General features: G+C 49.0%; 1 long non-coding RNA gene across 1 annotated transcript in view; it reads left to right on the top strand.

Annotated features, from left to right (window-relative positions):
- Positions 1 to 844: 844 nt before the first annotated feature.
- Positions 845 to 19,967, top strand: part of LOC135040604 (uncharacterized) — a 112,406-nt gene continuing 93,283 nt past the window's right edge. The window contains exon 1 of the long non-coding RNA XR_010234463.1: positions 845 to 1,069. This is a non-coding gene — a long non-coding RNA (uncharacterized LOC135040604). The remainder of the gene's footprint in view (positions 1,070 to 19,967) is intronic.

Below are 19,967 nucleotides of genomic sequence, written 5' to 3' on the forward strand. Positions count from 1 at the left end.
TCCTCTTGTCTCCCTCCATTATTCCTTCTGTTATTCCCTCTGTGTTCCTCTTGTCATCCCCAGTTATTCCCCCAGTGTTCCTCTTGTCCCCCCCATTATTTCCCCTTTGTTCCTTCTGTTATTCCCTGTGTTCCTCTTGTCTCCCCCGTTATTACCCCAGTGTTCCTCTTGTCTCCCCCCGTTATTCCCAGTGTTCCTCTTGTCTCCCCCCGTTATTCCCCCAATGTTCCTCTTGTCCCCCCCATTATTTCCCCTTTGTTCCTTGTTATTCCCCGTGTTCCTCTTGTCTCCCCCCATTATTCCCCCTTTGTTCTTTCTGTTATTCCCTCTGTGTTCCTCTTGTCATCCCCAGTTATTCCCCCAGTGTTCCTCTTGTTATTCCCTCTGTGTTCCTCTTGTCATCCCCAGTTATTCCCCGTGTTCCTCTTGTCTCCCCCCGTTATTCCCCGTGTTCCTCTTGTCTCCCCCGTTATTCCCCCAGTGTTCCTCTTGTCTCCCCCCATTATTACCCCAGTGTTCCTCTCGTCTCCCCCCATTATTTCCCCTGTGTTCCTCTTGTCTACCCCCCATTATTTCCCCTGTGTTCCTCTTGTCATCACCAGTTATTCCCCGTGTTCCTCTTGTCATCCCCAGTTATTCCCTGTGTTCCTCTTGTCTCCAGGGCCGGTCCTATAATTACGCTAATTACGCAGACGAGTAAGGCGCCGCACATAGAGGGCGCTCACTCAATCTGCAGTGCTAGCAGCGCTCAGCACAGCACGCACAGTATTACTCACTGTGTCTGTGCTGCTGCGGCTGCCTCCTCGGCGAACGCGGCTCCTCCTCCTCCCTCTGTGCATTTCTGTAATGAGCGGCAGGACGTCATGACGTCACGCCGAACATTACAACATGCGCAACATGTCACCGTGCGCTTGGGCAGGAAGCCCGCCGCCGCCAGCTGCCAGCCCGCGCCTACTACTGCCTGCTTCCCACGGCCACAGTTGACTGACCGCGTCCGCCGCCGGAGACATCTTCAGCGGGTTCTTCCCGCGCACAGGCCGCACTGCTGGCTGCCCGGCTGACTGAGAAGGTAGAGACTGAAGTTAGTCTCGTGCAGTGCAGAGACCTGTTATCCATTCCTGGCTGATTCCTGGGCTGACAGGCTCAGTGCAGGGCCGGCCCTATTAAATATAAATATATAAAATATATTCAGTGGCATATTTATATAATATGTTATTTATATATAGACAGACTAGTCTATATTTATTACAGAGAGGGCAGAGCACTGCAGTCTTCTGCACACGTGTGCTGTTGCCTGTTGCAATTTTTTCAGTGGGCAGGGGGCTCAAAACTTGCAGATGGCCCCCTCATTATTATAATGCCACTGGCATTATAATGCCACAGTAGAATTATAATTAATGAGTGGGCCATCTGCAAGTTTTGAGCCCCCTGCCCACTGAAAAAAATTGCAACAGGCAACAGCACACATGTGCAGAAGACTGCAGTGCTCTGCTCCCTCTGTAATAAATATAGAAGTCTGTTTATATAATATATATATATATTTTTTTTTTTCTCTGACGTCCTAGTGGATGCTGGGTACTCCGTAAGGACCATGGGGAATAGACGGGCTCCGCAGGAGACTGAGTACTCTAAAGAAAGATTAGGTACTATCTGGTGTGCACTGGCTCCTCCCTCTATGCCCCTCCTCCAGACCTCAGTTAGAATCTGTGCCCGGCCAGAGCTGGGTGCTCCTAGGAGGCTCTCCTGAGCCTGCTAAAAAAATAAAGTATTAGGTTTTTTATTTTCAGTGAGCTTCTGCTGGCAACAGACTAACTGCTACGTGGGACTGAGGGGAGAGAAGCGAACCTACCTAACTGCAGCTAGGTTGCGCTTCTTAGGCTACTGGACACCATTAGCTCCAGAGGGATCGAACACACTTACCATACCTCGATCGTCCGTTCCCGGAGCCGCGCCGCCATCCCCCTTGCAGAGCCAGAAGTACAGAAGACCAGGCAGAAGCAAGAAGACATCGAAATCGGCGACATGAAGACTCTGTCTTCACTTTTAGGTAGCGCACAGCACTGCAGCTGTGCGCCATTGCTCCCACTGCACACCACACACTCCGGTCACTGTAGGGTGCAGGGCGCTGGGGGTGGGGGGCGCCCTGTGCAGCAATTTGCGTACCTTTGGCAAGTATGAACATATATACAGTCCCAGACTGTATATATGTAAAAACTAGAGATGAGCGCCGGAAATTTTTCGGGTTTTGTGTTTTGGTTTTGGGTTCGGTTCCGCGGCCGTGTTTTGGGTTCGACCGCGTTTTGGCAAAACCTCACCGAATTTTTTTTGTCGGATTCGGGTGTGTTTTGGATTCGGGTGTTTTTTTTTAAAAACCCTAAAAAACAGCTTAAATCATAGAATTTGGGGGTAATTTTGATCCCAAAGTATTATTAACCTCAAAAAACATAATTTACACTCATTTTCAGCCTATTCTGAACACATCACACCTCACAATATTATTTTTAGTCCTAAAATTTGCACCGAGGTCGCTGTGTGAGTAAGATAAGCGACCCTAGTGGCCGACACAAACACCGGGCCCATCTAGGAGTGGCACTGCAGTGTCACGCAGGATGGCCCTTCCAAAAAACCCTCCCCAAACAGCACATGACGCAAAGAAAAAAAGAGGCGCAATGAGGTAGCTGACTGTGTGAGTAAGATTAGCGACCCTAGTGGCCGACACAAACACCGGGCACATCTAGGAGTGGCACTGCAGTGTCACGCAGGATGTCCCTTCCAAAAAACCCTCCCCAAACAGCACATGACGCAAAGAAAAAAAGAGGCGCAATGAGGTAGCTGTGTGAGTAAGATTAGCGACCCTAGTGGCCGACACAAACACCGGGCCCATCTAGGAGTGGCACTGCAGTGTCACGCAGGATGTCCCTTCCAAAAAACCCTCCCCAATCAGCACATGATGCAAAGAAAAAGAAAAGAAAAAAGAGGTGCAAGATGGAATTATCCTTGGGCCCTCCCACCCACCCTTATGTTGTATAAACAAAACAGGACATGCACACTTTAACCAACCCATCATTTCAGTGACAGGGTCTGCCACACGACTGTGACTGATATGACGGGTTGGTTTGGACCCCCCCCAAAAAAGAAGCAATTAATCTCTCCTTGCACAAACTGGCTCTACAGAGGCAAGATGTCCACCTCATCTTCACCCTCCGATATATCACCGTGTACATCCCCCTCCTCACAGATTATCAATTCGTCCCCACTGGAATCCACCATCTCAGCTCCCTGTGTACTTTGTGGAGGCAATTGCTGCTGGTCAATGTCTCCGCGGAGGAATTGATTATAATTCATTTTAATGAACATCATCTTCTCCACATTTTCTGGATGTAACCTCGTACGCCGATTGCTGACAAGGTGAGCGGCGGCACTAAACACTCTTTCGGAGTACACACTTGTGGGAGGGCAACTTAGGTAGAATAAAGCCAGTTTGTGCAAGGGCCTCCAAATTGCCTCTTTTTCCTGCCAGTATAAGTACGGACTGTGTGACGTGCCTACTTGGATGCGGTCACTCATATAATCCTCCACCATTCTATCAATGTTGAGAGAATCATATGCAGTGACAGTAGACGACATGTCCGTAATCGTTGTCAGGTCCTTCAGTCCGGACCAGATGTCAGCATCAGCAGTCGCTCCAGACTGCCCTGCATCACCGCCAGCGGGTGGGCTCGGAATTCTGAGCCTTTTCCTCGCACCCCCAGTTGCGGGAGAATGTGAAGGAGGAGATGTTGACAGGTCGCGTTCCGCTTGACTTGACAATTTTGTCACCAGCAGGTCTTTCAACCCCAGCAGACCTGTGTCTGCCGGAAAGAGAGATCCAAGGTAGGCTTTAAATCTAGGATCGAGCACGGTGGCCAAAATGTAGTGCTCTGATTTCAACAGATTGACCACCCGTGAATCCTTGTTAAGCGAATTAAGGGCTGCATCCACAAGTCCCACATGCCTAGCGGAATCGCTCCGTGTTAGCTCCTTCTTCAATGCCTCCAGCTTCTTCTGCAAAAGCCTGATGAGGGGAATGACCTGACTCAGGCTGGCAGTGTCTGAACTGACTTCACGTGTGGCAAGTTCAAAGGGCATCAGAACCTTGCACAACGTTGAAATCATTCTCCACTGCACTTGAGACAGGTGCATTCCATCTCCTATATCGTGCTCAATTGTATAGGCTTGAATGGCCTTTTGCTGCTCCTCCAACCTCTGAAGCATATAGAGGGTTGAATTCCACCTCGTTACCACTTCTTGCTTCAGATGATGGCAGGGCAGGTTCAGTAGTTTTTGGTGGTGCTCCAGTCTTCTGTACGTGGTGCCTGTACGCCGAAAGTGTCCCGCAATTTTTCTGGCCACCGACAGCATCTCTTGCACGCCCCTGTCGTTTTTTAAAAAATTCTGCACCACCAAATTCAAGGTATGTGCAAAACATGGGACGTGCTGGAATTTGCCCATATTTAATGCACACACAATATTGCTGGCGTTGTCCGATGCCACAAATCCACAGGAGAGTCCAATTCGATGATCTTCCTCAGTTGCCGTAAGAGGTTTTCAGCTGTGTGCGTATTCTGGAAAGCGGTGATACAAAGCGTAGCCTGCCTAGGAAAGAGTTGGCGTTTGCGAGATGCTGCTACTGGTGCCGCCGCTGCTGTTCTTGCGGCGGGAGTCCATACATCTACCCAGTGGGCTGTCACAGTCATATAGTCCTGACCCTGCCCTGCTCCACTTGTCCACATGTCCGTGGTTAAGTGGACATTGGGTACAACTGCATTTTTTAGGACACTGGTGAGTCTTTTTCTGACGTCCGTGTACATTCTCGGTATCGCCTGCCTAGAGAAGTGGAACCTAGATGGTATTTGGTAACGGGGGCACACTGCCTCAATAAATTGTCTAGTTCCCTGTGAACTAACGGCGGATACCGGACGCACGTCTAACACCAACATAGTTGTCAAGGACTCAGTTATCCGCTTTGCAGTAGGATGACTGCTGTGATATTTCATCTTCCTCGCAAAGGACTGTTGAACAGTCAATTGCTTACTGGAAGTAGTACAAGTGGGCTTACGACTTCCCCTCTGGGATGACCATCGACTCCCAGCGGCAACAACAGCAGCGCCAGCAGCAGTAGGCGTTACACGCAAGGATGCATCGGAGGAATCCCAGGCAGGAGAGGACTCGTCAGACTTGCCAGTGACATGGCCTGCAGGACTATTGGCATTCCTGGGGAAGGAGGAAATTGACACTGAGGGAGTTGGTGGGGTGGTTTGCGTGAGCTTGGTTACAAGAGGAAGGGATTTACTGGTCAGTGGACTGCTTCCGCTGTCACCCAAAGTTTTTGAACTTGTCACTGACTTATTATGAATGCGCTGCAGGTGACGTATAAGGGAGGATGTTCCGAGGTGGTTAACGTCCTTACCCCTACTTATTACAGCTTGACAAAGGGAACACACGGCTTGACACCTGTTGTCCGCATTTCTGGTGAAATACCTCCACACCGAAGAGCTGATTTTTTTGGTATTTTCACCTGGCATGTCAACGGCCAAATTCCTCCCACGGACAACAGGTGTCTCCCCGGGTGCCTGACTTAAACAAACCACCTCACCATCAGAATCCTCCTGGTCAATTTCCTCCCCAGCGCCAGCAACACCCATATCCTCCTCATCCTGGTGTACTTCAACACTGACATCTTCAATCTGACTATCAGGAACTGGACTGCGGGTGCTCCTTCCAGCACTTGCAGGGGGCATGCAAATAGTGGAAGGCGCATGCTCTTCACGTCCAGTGTTGGGAAGGTCAGGCATCGCAAACGACACAATTGGACTCTCCTTGTGGATTTGGGATTTCAAAGAACGCACAGTTCTTTGCGGTGCTTTTGCCAGCTTGAGTCTTTTCAGTTTTCTAGCGAGAGGCTGAGTGCTTCCATCCTCATGTGAAGCTGAACCACTAGCCATGAACATAGGCCAGGGCCTCAGCCGTTCCTTGCCACTCCGTGTGGTAAATGGCATATTGGCAAGTTTACGCTTCTCCTCCGACAATTTTATTTTAGGTTTTGGAGTCCTTTTTTTTCTGATATTTGGTGTTTTGGATTTGACATGCTCTGTACTATGACATTGGGCATCGGCCTTGGCAGACGACGTTGCTGGCATTTCATCGTCTCGGCCATGACTAGTGGCAGCAGCTTCAGCACGAGGTGGAAGTGGATCTTGATCTTTCCCTAATTTTGGAACCTCAACTTTTTTGTTCTCCATATTTTATAGGCAGAACTAAAAGGCACCTCAGGTAAACAATGGAGATGGATGGATTGGATACTAGTATACAATTATGGACGGACTGCCACGGTTAGGTGGTATAAAAAAACCACGGTTAGGTGGTATATATTATAATAATAATACAATTATGGATGGACGGACTGCCTGCCGAGTGCCGACACAGAGGTAGCCACAGCCGTGAACTACCGCACTGTACACTGGTTGATAAAGAGATAGTAGTATACTCGTAACAACTAGTATGACACTATGACGACGGTATAAAGAATGAAAAAAAAACCACGGTTAGGTGGTATATATTATAATAATAATACAATTATGGATGGACGGACTGCCTGCCGACTGCCGACACAGAGGTAGCCACAGCCGTGAACTACCGCACTGTACACTGGTTGATAAAGAGATAGTAGTATACTCGTAACAACTAGTATGACACTATGACGACGGTATAAAGAATGCAAAAAAAACCACAGTTAGGTGGTATATATTATAATAATAATACAATTATGGATGGACGGACTGCCTGCCGACTGCCGACACAGAGGTAGCCACAGCCGTGAACTACCGCACTGTACACTGGTTGATAAAGAGATAGTAGTATACTCGTAACAACTAGTATGACACTATGACGGTATAAAGAATGAAAAAAAAACCACGGTTAGGTGGTATATATTATAATAATAATACAATTATGGATGGACGGACTGCCTGCCGACTGCCGACACAGAGGTAGCCACAGCCGTGAACTACCGCACTGTACACTGGTTGATAAAGAGATAGTAGTATACTCGTAACAATTAGGATGACACTATGACGGTATAAAGAATGAAAAAAAAACCACGGTTAGGTGGTAGGTATATAATAATAAATAATACAATTCTGGTCGGACGGACTGCCTGCCGTGTGCCGACACAGAGGTAGCCACAGCCGTGAACTACCGCACTGTACACTGGTTGATAAAGAGATAGTAGTATACTCGTAACAATTAGGATGACACTATGACGGTATAAAGAATGAAAAAAAAACCACGGTTAGGTGGTAGGTATATAATAATAAATAATACAATTCTGGTCGGACGGACTGCCTGCCGTGTGCCGACACAGAGGTAGCCACAGCCGTGAACTACCGCACTGTACACTGGTTGATAAAGAGATAGTAGTATACTCGTAACAATTAGGATGACACTATGACGGTATAAAGAATGAAAAAAAAACCACGGTTAGGTGGTAGGTATATAATAATAAATAATACAATTCTGGTCGGACGGACTGCCTGCCGTGTGCCGACACAGAGGTAGCCACAGCCGTGAACTACCGCACTGTACACTGGTTGATAAAGAGATAGTAGTATACTCGTAACAATTAGGATGACACTATGACGGTATAAAGAATGAAAAAAAAACCACGGTTAGGTGGTAGGTATATAATAATAAATAATACAATTCTGGTCGGACGGACTGCCTGCCGTGTGCCGACACAGAGGTAGCCACAGCCGTGAACTACCGCACTGTACTGTGTCTGCTGCTAATATAGACTGGTTGATATTTAAAGAGATATTAGTAGTATACAACAATACTATACTGGTGGTCAGGCACTGGTCACCACTCCTGCAGCAAAAGTGTGCACTGTTAATTAATATAATTGTACTCCTGGCTCCTGCTAACAACCTGCAGTGCTCCCCAGTCTCCCCCACAATTAATTATAAGCTTTTAATTTATACATTGATGACTGTGCAGCACACTGGGCTGAGCTGAGTGCACACAGACTGAGTCACACTGTGTGACTGACTGTGCTGTGTATCGTTTTTTTTTTCAGGCAGAGAACGGATATAGCAGAGAGAAGTGAACGGATATATTATATTAAATAAAAGTTAACTAGCAACTGCACTGGTCACTGACTGTGGTAAACTAACTCTGTCTGCGACTCTGCACAATCTCTCTCTATCTAATCTATCTATCTCTATTCTAATGGAGAGGACGCCAGACACGTCCTCTCCCTATCAATCTCAATGCACGAGTGAAAATGGCGGCGACGCGCGGCTCCTTATATAGAATCCGAGTCTCGCGAGAATCCGACAGCGTCATGATGACGTTCGGGCGCGCTCGGGTTAACCGAGCAAGGCGGGAAGATCCGAGTCGCTCGGACCCGTGAAAAAAAACATGAAGTTCGTGTGGGTTCGGATTCAGAGAAACCGAACCCGCTCATCTCTAGTAAAAACCCCCACCATTTTTACTCATAAGAAGCTGGACATAAGAAGCTGCCGCTGACAGGGCGGAGCTTCTTCCTCAGCACTAACCAGCGCCATTGTTTTCTTCACAGCTCCCCAGACTCTCCCCTGCAGTATCCAGATACAAGAAGGGCAAAAGAGGAGGTGGGGGGGCACATATATTTAGGCGCAAAAACGTTATTATCAGCAGCTACTGGGTGGACACTAATTATAGTGTAATCCCTGGGTTATAATAGCGCTGTGGTGTGTGCTGGCATACTCCTTCTCTGTCTCCCCAAAAGCCTTTGTGGGGTCCTCTCCTCAGTCATAGCATTCCCTGTGTGTGTGCGGTGTGTCGGTACCTCAGTGTCGACATGTTTGATGAGGAAGGGTACGTGGAGGCGGAGCAAGGGCATATGGATGGGGTGTTCCCGCCGACGGTGCAGACACCTGACTGGATGGATATGTGGAAGGTTAAATGTAAACTTGCATAAAAGGTTGGACAGGGGTCTCATAAGCGTCCACTATCCCAGTTAATTGACACAGATGTCGACATGGAGTCTGCCTCCAGTGTCGACTATGATAATGCAAAGTTACAGCCAGATTGGCGGTAAAGTATTCAATATGTGTTTATTGTAATAAGATGATTTGCATGTCACTGATGACTCATCTGTCCCTGACACAAGTGTACACAGGTGTAAGGGGAAGAAAGCTGAGGTAATTTTCCCTCCTCTCATGAGGAAAAATAGCGGGAATCTCCAGACAAGAGACTGCAGTTTCCCACAAAGATTTCTCAGGCAGTATCCTTTCCCCACTAGGGCCAGGATAAGATGAGAATCTTCCCCTAGGGTGTCACAAAGGGCAGCCCTGATGTTACAGCTATTCTCAGTGATCCTGCAGATAGCGTGCACATTCTGGTACACTACTCAGACCGGCGATGGGGTCGGCATGGGTTTATAGCGCTGTGTCAGTGGGGACAGGTACCTTATCAGCAGAGATAGAGACCCTAGTATGTATGTGTGTGTGTGTATATATATATATATATATATATATATATATGTATGTATATAATATATATGCGCCATAGAGACATGAGTATACTGGGTCCTAGTGTCAAAGCTATGTCGATCTCTGCTTGACGTGTCCTGTACAATATGCAATGGACAGATGATGCCGACTTAAGAGGCATATGGAAGGCTGAGGATTGTGTGGAAAAGGGTTTGGTCTCCACGGCTATATCTGGTAATTCTGATATTTTGCCTTCTATCCCTGCACAGCCTAGGAAAGCACGTCATTATTAAATGCAGCTTTTCGAATAAAGAAACAAGAAAGTCCGAAATAGGTCCTTTCTTGCCAGAGGCGGGGGCAGAGAAAACAGAAGTCCTCCCCGGCCTCTACAAAAATCCACCACATGTCACTGGGGCTCCACAGGTGGAGCTAGGCCCGGTGGGGGTACGCCTTCGGGAGTTCAGCCACAAGTGGGTTCGCTCCCTGTTAGATCCTTGGGCTATAGATATTGTGTCTCAGGGATACAAGCTGGACTTTAAGAAAAAATGCCCCCTCACCGACGGCCCTGACTGTTTTCCCTCACGAGATGAAAACAGTGTGAACTGCATATCACAAATTGTATTTCTCTGACGTCCTAGTGGATGCTGGGGACTCCGTCAGGACCATGGGGGAATAGCGGCTCCGCAGGAGACAGGGCACAAAAGTAAAAGCTTTAGGATCAGGTGGTGTGCACTGGCTCCTCCCCCTATGACCCTCCTCCAAGCCTCAGTTAGATTTTTGTGCCCGGCCGAGAAGGGTGCAATCTAGGTGGCTCTCCTAAAGAGCTGCTTAGAGTAAAAGTTTTGTTAGGTTTTTTTATTTTCAGTGAGTCCTGCTGGCAACAGGCTCACTGCATCGAGGGACTTAGGGGAGAGAAGTGAACTCACCTGCGTGCAGGATGGATTGGCTTCTTAGGCTACTGGACACCATTAGCTCCAGAGGGAGTCGGAACACAGGTCTCACCCTGGGGTTCGTCCCGGAGCCGCGCCGCCAACCCCCTTGCAGATGCCGAAAAGTGAAGAGGTCCAGAAACCGGCGGCAGAAGACTTTTCAGTCTTCATAAGGTAGCGCACAGTACTGCAGCTGTGCGCCATTGTTGTCAGGTCACTGAGGGTGCAGGGCGCTGGGGGGAACGCCCTGGGCAGCAATGATAGTACCTTATTCTGGCTAAAAATACATCACATATAGCCCCTGGGGGCTATATGGATGTATTTAACCCCTGCCAGGTCTCAGAAAAACGGGAGAAGAAGCCCGCCGAAAAGGGGGCGGGGCCTATTCTCCTCAGCACACAGCGCCATTTTCCCTCACAGAAATGCTGGTGGGAAGGCTCCCAGGCTCTCCCCTGCACTGCACTACAGAAACAGGGTTAAAACAGAGAGGGGGGGCACTTATTTGGCGATATGACTATATATATTAAAATGCTATAAGGGAAAAACACTTATATAAAGGTTGTCCCTGTATAATTATAGCGCTCTGGTGTGTGCTGGCATACTCTCCCTCTGTCTCCCCAAAGGGCTAGTGGGGTCCTGTCCTCTATCAGAGCATTCCCTGTGTGTGTGCTGTGTGTCGGTACGTGTGTGTCGACATGTATGAGGACGATGTTGGTGAGGAGGCGGAGCAATTGCCTGTAATGGTGATGTCACTCTCTAGGGAGTCGACACCGGAATGGATGGCTTATTTAAGGAATTACGTGATAATGTCAACACGCTGCAAGGTCGGTTGACGACATGAGACGGCCGGCAAACCAATTAGTACCTGTCCAGGCGTCTCAAACACCGTCAGGGGCGTTAAAACGTCCTTTTACCTCAGTCGGTCGACACAGACACGGACACTGACTCCAGTGTCGACGGTGAAGAAACAAACGTATTTTCCTTTAGGGCCACACGTTACTTGTTAAGGGCAATGAAGGAGGTGTTACATATTTCTGATACTACAAGTACCACAAAAAAGGGTATTATGTGGAGTGTGAAAAAACTACCTGTAGTTTTTCCTGAATCAGATAAATTAAATGAAGTGTGTGATGATGCGTGGGTTTCCCCCGATAGAAAATTATTGGCGGTATACCCTTTCCCGCCAGAAGTTAGGGCGCGTTGGGAAACACCCCTTAGGGTGGATAAGGCGCTCACACGCTTATCAAAACAAGTGGCGGTACCGTCTCCAGATAGGGCCGCCCTCAAGGAGCCAGCTGATAGGAGGCTGGAAAATATCCTAAAAAGTATATACACACATACTGGTGTTATACTGCGACCAGCGATCGCCTCAGCCTGGATGTGCAGCGCTGGGGTGGCTTGGTCGGATTCCCTGACTGAAAATATTGATACCCTTGACAGGGACAGTATTTTATTGACTATAGAGCATTTAAAGGATGCATTTCTATATATGCGAGATGCACAGAGGGATATTTGCACTCTGGCATCAAGAGTAAGTGCGATGTCCATATCTGCCAGAAGTTGTTTATGGACACGACAGTGGTCAGGTGATGCAGATCCCAAACGGCACATGGAAGTATTGCCGTATAAAGGAGAAAAATACAACGTCTTTTCAGCCTCAGTCCTTTCGTCCCCATAAGGGCAAGCGGGCAAAAGGCCAGTCATATCTGCCATGGGATAGAGGAAAGGGAAGAAGACTGCAGCAGGCAGCCCATTCCCAGAAACAGAAGCCCTCCACCGCTTCTGCCAAGTCCTCAGCATGACGCTGGGGCCGTACAAGCGGACTCAGGTGCCGTGGGGGGGGGTCGTCTCAAGAGTTTCAGCACGCAGTGGGCTCACTCGCAAGTGGACCCCTGGATCCTACAAGTAGTATCCCAGGGGTACAGATTGGAAATTCGAGACGTCTCCCCCTCGCAGGTTCCTGAAGTCTGCTTTACCAACGTCTCCCTCCGACAGGGAGGCAGTAGTGGAAACAATTCACAAGCTGTATTCCCAGCAGGTGATAATCAAAGTACCCCTCCTACAACAAGGAAAGGGGTATTATTCCACACTATATTGTGGTACTGAAGCCAGACGGCTCGGTGAGACCTATTTCTAAATCTGAAATAGTTGAACTCTTACATACAAAGGTTCAAATCAAGATGGAGTCACTCAGAGCAGTGATAGCGAACCAGGAAGAAGGGGACTATATGGTGTCCCGGGACATCAGGAATGCTTACCTCCATGTCCCAATTTGCCCTTCTCACCAAGGGTACCTCAGGTTCGTGGTACAGAACTGTCACTATCAGTTTCAGACGCTGCCGGTTGGATTGTCCACGGCATCCCGGGTCCTTACCAAGGTAATGGCCGAAATGATGATTCTTCTTCAAAGAAAATGGACGATCTCCTGATAGGGGCAAGGTCCAGAGAACAGTTGGAGGTCGGAGTAGCACTATCTCAAGTAGTTCTACGACAGCACGGGTGGATTCTAAATATTCCAAAACCGCAGCTGTTTCCGACGACACGTCTGCTGTTCCTAGGGATGATTCTGGACACAGTCCAGAAAAAGGTGTTTCTCCCGGAGAAGAAAGCCAGGGAGTTATCCGAGCTAGTCAGGAACCTCCTAAAACCAGGAAAAGTGTCAGTGCATCATTGCACAAGGGTCCTGGGAAAAATGGTGGCTTCTTACGAAGCGATTCCATTCGGTAGATTTCACGCAAGAACTTTTCAGTGGGATCTGCTGGAAAAATGGTCCGGATCGCATCTTCAGATGCATCAGCGGATAACCCTGTCTCCAAGGACAAGGGTGTTTCTTCTGCGGTGGCTGCAGAGTGCTCATCTACTAAAGGGCCGCAGATTCGGCATTCAGGACTGGGTCCTGGTGACCACGGATGCCAGCCTGAGAGGCTGGGGAGCAGTCACACAGGGAAAAAATTTCCAGGGAGTGTGATCAAGTCTGGAGACTTCTCTCCACATAAATATACTGGAGCTAAGGGCAATTTACAATGTTCTAAGCTTAGCAAGACCTCTGCTTCAAGGTCAGCCGGTATTGATCCAGTGGGACAACATCACGGCAGTCGCCCACGTAAACAGACAGGGCGGCACAAGAAGCAGGAGGGCAATGGCAGAAACTGCAAGGATTCTTCGCTGGGCGAAAAATCATGTGATAGCACTGTCAGCAGTGTTCATTCCGGGAGTGGACAACTGGGAAGCAGACTTCCTCAGCAGGCACGACCTCCACCCGGGAGAGTGGGGACTTCATCGGGAAGTATTCCACATGATTGTGAACCGTTGGGAAAGACCAAAGGTGGACATGATGGCGTCCCGCCTGAACAAAAAACTGGACAGGTATTGCGCCAGGTCAAGAGACCCTCAAGCAATATCTGTGGACGTTCTGGTAACACCGTGGGTGTACCAGTCGGTGTATGTGTTCCCTCTTCTGCTTCTCTTAACCAAGGTACTGAGAATTATAAGACGTAGAGGAGTAAGAACTATACTCGTGGCTCCGGATTGGCCAAGAAGGACGTGGCACCCGGAACTTCAAGAAATGCTCACAGAGGACTCATGGCCTCTGCCGCTAAGAAGGGACTTGCTTCAGCAAGTACCAGGTCTGTTCCAAGACTTACCGCGGCTGCGTTTGACGGCATGGCGGTGGAACGCCAGATCCTAAGGGAAAAAGGCATTCCGGAAGAGGTCATTCCTACCCTGGTCAAAGCCAGGAAGGAGGTGACCGCAAAACATTATCACCACATGTGGCGAAAATATGGGGCCAGGAAGGCCCCACGAAGAAATTTCAACTCGGTCGATTCCTGCATTTCCTGCAAACAGGAGTGTCTATGGGCCTCAAATTGGGGTCCATTAAGGTTCAAATTTCGGCCCTGTCAATTTTCTTCCAGAAAGAATTGGCTTCAGTTCCTGAAGTCCAGAAGTTTGTCAAGGGAGTATTGCATATACAACCCCCTTTTTGTGCCTCCAGTGGCACTGTGGGATCTCAACGTAGTTCTGGGATTCCTCAAATCACATTTTAAATCGCTCAAATCTGTGGATTTGAAATATCTCACATGAAAAGTGACCATGCTGTTGGCCCTGGCCTCGGCCAGGCGAGTGTCAGAATTGGCGGCTTTGTCTCACAAAAGCCATATCTGATTGTCCATTCGGACAGGGCAGAGCTGCGGACTCGTCCCCAGTTTCTTCCTAAGGTGGTGTCAGCGTTTCACCTGAACCAGCTTATTGTGGTACCTGCGGCTACTAGGGACTTGGAGGACTCCAAGTTGCTAGATGTTGTCAGGGCCCTGAAAATATAGGTTTTCAGGACGGCTGGAGTCAGGAAAACTGACTCGCTGTTATCCTGTATGCACCCAACAAACTGGGTGCTCTTGCTTCTAAGCAGACGATTGCTCGTTGGATTTGTAGCACATTTCAACTTGCACATTCTGTGGCTGGCCTGCCACAGCCTAAATCTGTCAAGGCCCATTCCACAAGGAAGGTGGGCTCATCCTGGGCGGCTGCCCGAGGGGTCTCGGCATTACAACTCTGCCGAGCAGCTACGTGGTCGGGGGAGAACACGTTTGTAAAATTCTACAAATTTGATACCCTGGCTAAAGAGGACCTGGAGTTCTCTCATTCGGTGCTGCAGAGTCATCCGCACTCTCCCGCCCGTTTGGGAGCTTTGGTATAATCCCCATGGTCCTGACGGAGTCCCCAGCATCCACTAGGACGTCAGAGAAAATAAGATTTTACTTACCGATAAATCTATTTCTCGTAGTCCGTAGTGGATGCTGGGCGCCCATCCCAAGTGCGGATTGTCTGCAATACTTGTACATAGTTATTGTTACAAAAATCGGGTTATTATTGTTGTGAGCCATCTTTTCAGAGGCTCCTCTGTTATCATGCTGTTAACTGGGTTCAGATCACAGGTTATACGGTGTGATTGGTGTGGCTGGTATGAGTCTTACCCGGGATTCAAAATCCTTCCTTATTGTGTACGCTCGTCCGGGCACAGTATCCTAACTGAGGCTTGGAGGAGGGTCATAGGGGGAGGAGCCAGTGCACACCAGTTAGTCCTAAAGCTTTCTTTAGATGTGCCCTGTCTCCTGCGGAGCCGCTATTCCCCATGGTCCTTACGGAGTCCCCAGCATCCACTACGGACTATGAGAAATAGAATTATCGGTAAGTAAATTCTTATTTTTTAATTCTTACGTCCTAGTGGATACTTTAGTACCATGGGGAAGTCCCAAAGCTCCTAAACGGGTGGGAGGGTGCTGAGACCCCTGTTACACCACCTGACCAAACTGAAGGTCATCATTGGCCAAAGTGTCGAACTGATGGAACTTAACAAAAGTGTTCGAACCAGACCAAGTAGTAGCTTGGCACAACTGTAAGGCCGAGGCAGCCGCCCAGGAAGAGCCCACAGATCTCGTTGAGTTGGCCTGAATAGACATAGGCAAAGGCAGAGTCGCCGAAGTATAAGCTTGTTGAATGGTCAACCTGAGCCAATTGATTGCTTAGAAGCCGGACGACCGATCTTGGTGGCATCATAAAGGACAAACATCGAGTCAGATTTCTACTTTCACACCAGGAAACATACTTTTCTCTAACGTCCTAAGTGGATGCTGGGGACTCCGTAAGGACCATGGGGAATAGACTGGCTCCGCAGGAGATAGGGCACTCTAGAAAAGAATTGGGTCTACTGGTGTGCATGAGCCCCCGCCATTTTTTACACACAAAATCGCGGGACAGAAAGCCGCCGAAAAGGGGGCGGGGCTTCTTCCTCAGCACTCACCAGCGCCATTTTCTCTTCACAGCTCCGCTGGAAGGAAGCTCCCCAGACTCTCCCCTGCAGAATCACGGTAGAGGGGTGAAAGGGGGGGCACATAAATTTAGGCGCAAAACAGATATTACAGCAGCTACTGGGTAAACACTGAGGTACTGTGTTTTTTCCTGGGTTATATAGCGCTGGGGTGTGTGCTGGCAAACTCTCTCTGTTTCTCCAAAGGGCCTGGTGGGGGAATTGTCTTCAAAAGAGCTTTCCCTGTGTGTTTGGTGTGTCGGTACGCGTGTGTCGACATGTTTGACGAGGAAGGCTATGTGGAGGGGAGCGAGAGGAAATAAGTGAGGTGTCACCGACACCGGATTGGATGGATATGTAGAAGGTTTTAAATGAGAATGTTAATTCCTTACATAAAAGGCTGGATAAAGCAGAAACCTTGGGACAGTCTGGGTCTCAGCCTATGCCTAATCTTGCTACGCAGGGGCTGTCAGGGTCTCAAAAGCGTCCACTATCCCAGGTTGTTGACACAGATATCGACACGGAGACTGACTCTAGCGTCGATGATGAGGAGGCCAGGTTACAACCTAAAATGGCCAAAGCTATACGGTATATGATTATAGCTATGAAGGAGGTGTTACACATCTCTGAGGAAAGCCCTGTCCCTGACGAGGGTTAATATGTTTGGGGAAAAGAGACAAGTGGTGACCTTTCCCCCGTCTCATGAATTAAATTAGTTATGTGACAAAGCCTGGGAATCGCCAGATAAGAAACTGCTGATCCCCAAAAGGATGCGAAGGGCGTACCCCTTCCCGCCAACGGACAGGTTACGCTGGGAATCCGCCCCGAGATTAGACAAAGCGTTGAAACGCTTGTCTAAAAAGGTGGCCCTACCGTCACAGGATACGGCAGCCTTAAAAGATCCTGCAGATAGAAAGCAGGAAGCTATCCTTAGGTCCATATACACACATTCTGGTACCGTGCTTAGACCGGCCATTGCGTCGGCATGGATGTGCAGTAGCAGCGTGGGCTGATATGTTATCTGAAGATATGGATACACTGGACAAGGATACTATAGTACTGACATTGGGGCATATAAAAGACACTGTCCTGTATATGAGAGATGCTCAGAGGGACATTGCCATGCTGAGCTCTAGAATAAATGCTATGTCGATTTCAGCCAGAAGGGGCCTATGGACTCGACAGTGGACAGGTGATGCCACTCTAAGCGGCACATGGAGGTTTTGCCCTACAAGGGTGTGGAATTATTTGGGGAAAGTCTGTCGGACCTAGTGGCCACAGCTACGGCTGGGAAGTCGAATTTTCTACCATTTATTCCATCACAACCTAAGAAAGCACCGTATTATCAAATGCAGTCCTTTCGTTCACAAAAGGGTAAAAGTCCGAGGTGCGTCCTTTCTTGCCAGAGGCAAGGGTAGAGGAAGGAAGCTGCATAACACAGCTAGTTCACAGGAACAGAAGTCCTCCCCGGCTTCAACTAAGTCCTCCGCATGACGCTGGGGCTCCACAGGTGGAGCCAGGTTCGGTGGGGGCACGTCTCCGATATTTCAGCCACCAGTGGGTTCGCTCACAGGCGGATCTCTGGGTTATACAGATAGTATCCCAGGGGGTACAGGATGGAATTCGAAGAGATGCCCCCTCGCCGCTTCCTCAAATCGGCTCTGCCGACATCCCCCAAAGAAAGGGAGTTGGTGGTAGCGGCGATTCAAAAATTGTATATCCTGCAGGTGGTGATGGAGGTCCCCCCCCTGCAACGGGGAAGAGGGTATTATTCCACAATGTTTGTGGTACCGAAACCGGATGGTTCGGTCAGGCCCATTTTGAACTTAAAATCCCTGAACTTTTACCTGAAAAGGTCATTGCGAGCCTGGAAGAAGGGGATTTTATGGTGTCGCTGGACATAAAGGATGCTTACCTGCATGTCCCGATTTATCCACCTCATCAAGAGTACCTCAGGTTTTGGTACAGGATTGTCACTACCAATTCCAGACGTTGCCGTTTGGTCTCTCCACGGCACCGAGGATATTTACCAAGGTAATGGCAGAAATTATGGTGATCCTGCGAAAGCAGGGAATCACAATTATCCCGTACTTGGATGATCTCCTTATAAAGGCAAGGTCCAGGGAACAGTTGCTGATCAGTGTAGCACGCTCTCAGGAGGTGTTGCAGCAACACGGCTGGGTTCTGAATATCCCAAAGTCGCAGTTGATCCCTACGACTCGTCTGCCCTTTCTGGGCATGATTCTGGACACAGACCAGAAGAGGGTGTATCTCCCGACGGAGAAGGCACAGGAGCTCATGACCTTAGTCAGAGACTTATTGAAGCCAAGGCAGGTGTCGGTGCATCAGTGCACGCGAGTCCTAGGAAAGATGGTGGCATCATACGAGGCCATTCCCTTCAGAAGGTTCCATGCGAGGACCTTTCAATGGGATCTGTTGGACAAGTGGTCCGGATCACATCTACAGATGCATCGGATGATCACCCTATCCCCCAGGGCAAGGGTGTCTCTGCTGTGGTGGCTGCAGAGTGCTCACCTTCTCGAGGGCCGAAGATTCGGCATTCAGGACTGGGTCCTGGTGACCACGGATGCGAGCCTCTGAGGGTGGGGAGCAGTCACGCAGGGAAGAAATTTCCAAGGCCTGTGGTCAAGTCAGGAGACTTGTCTGCACTTAAACATTCTGTAAATAAGGGCCATATACAACGCCCTAAGTCAGGCAGTGACTCTGCTTCAAGACAAATCGGTGCTGATTCAATCAGACAACATCACCGCAGTGGCTCATGTAAACCGTCAAGGCGGCACAAGGAGCAGGGTGGCGATGACAGAAGCCACCAGGATTCTTCGTTGGGCGGAGATTCATGTAAGAGCACTGTCAGCAGTGTTTATTCCGGGAGTGGACAACTGGGAAGCAGACTTCCTCAGCAGGCACAACCTCCACCCGGGAGAATGGGGACTTCATCCAGAAGTCTTCACACAGGTCACGGACCGTTGGGAACTGCCACAAGTGGACATGATGGCGTCCCGTTTAAACAAAAAGTTACAGCGGTATTGCGCCAGGTCAAGAGACCCTCAGGCGATAGCTGTGGACGCACTAGTAACACCGTGGGTGTTCCAGTCGGTTTATGCGTTTCCCCCTCTTCCTCTCATACCCAAGGTACTGAGAATCATAAGAAGAAGAGGAGTGAGAACAATTCTCATTGTTCCGGATTGGCCAAGAAGGGTTTGGTATCCGGATCTGCAAGAAATGCTCACAGAGGACCCATGGCCTCTGCCCTTAAGACAGGATCTGTTACAACAGGGGCTCTGTCTGTTCCAAGACTTACCGCGGCTGCGTTTGACGGCATGGCGGTTTGACGCCGGATCCTAGCAGAAAAGGGGATTCCGGATGAGGTTATTCCTACGCTTATAAAGGCTCGGAAGGATGTAACATCTAAGCATTATCACCGTATATGGCAAAAATATGTTGCTTGGTGTGAAGCCCGGAAGGCTCCTAGAGAGGAATTCCAGCTGGGCCGATTCCTTCACTTCCTACAATCGGGAGTGTCTTTGGGCCTAAAATTGGGATCCATTAAGGTCTAGATTTCAGCCCTATCCATTTTCTTTCAAAAAGAACTGGCAGCTCTTCCTGAAGTTCAGACCTTTTGTGAAGGGAGTACTGCATATACAGCCCCCGTTTGTGCCTCCAGTGGAACCTTGGGATCTTAACGTGGTGTTGAGTTTC

The sequence above is a fragment of the Pseudophryne corroboree genome, unplaced genomic scaffold (genome assembly GCF_028390025.1).
Source record: "Pseudophryne corroboree isolate aPseCor3 unplaced genomic scaffold, aPseCor3.hap2 scaffold_754, whole genome shotgun sequence".
Lineage (NCBI taxonomy): Eukaryota > Metazoa > Chordata > Amphibia > Anura > Myobatrachidae > Pseudophryne > Pseudophryne corroboree.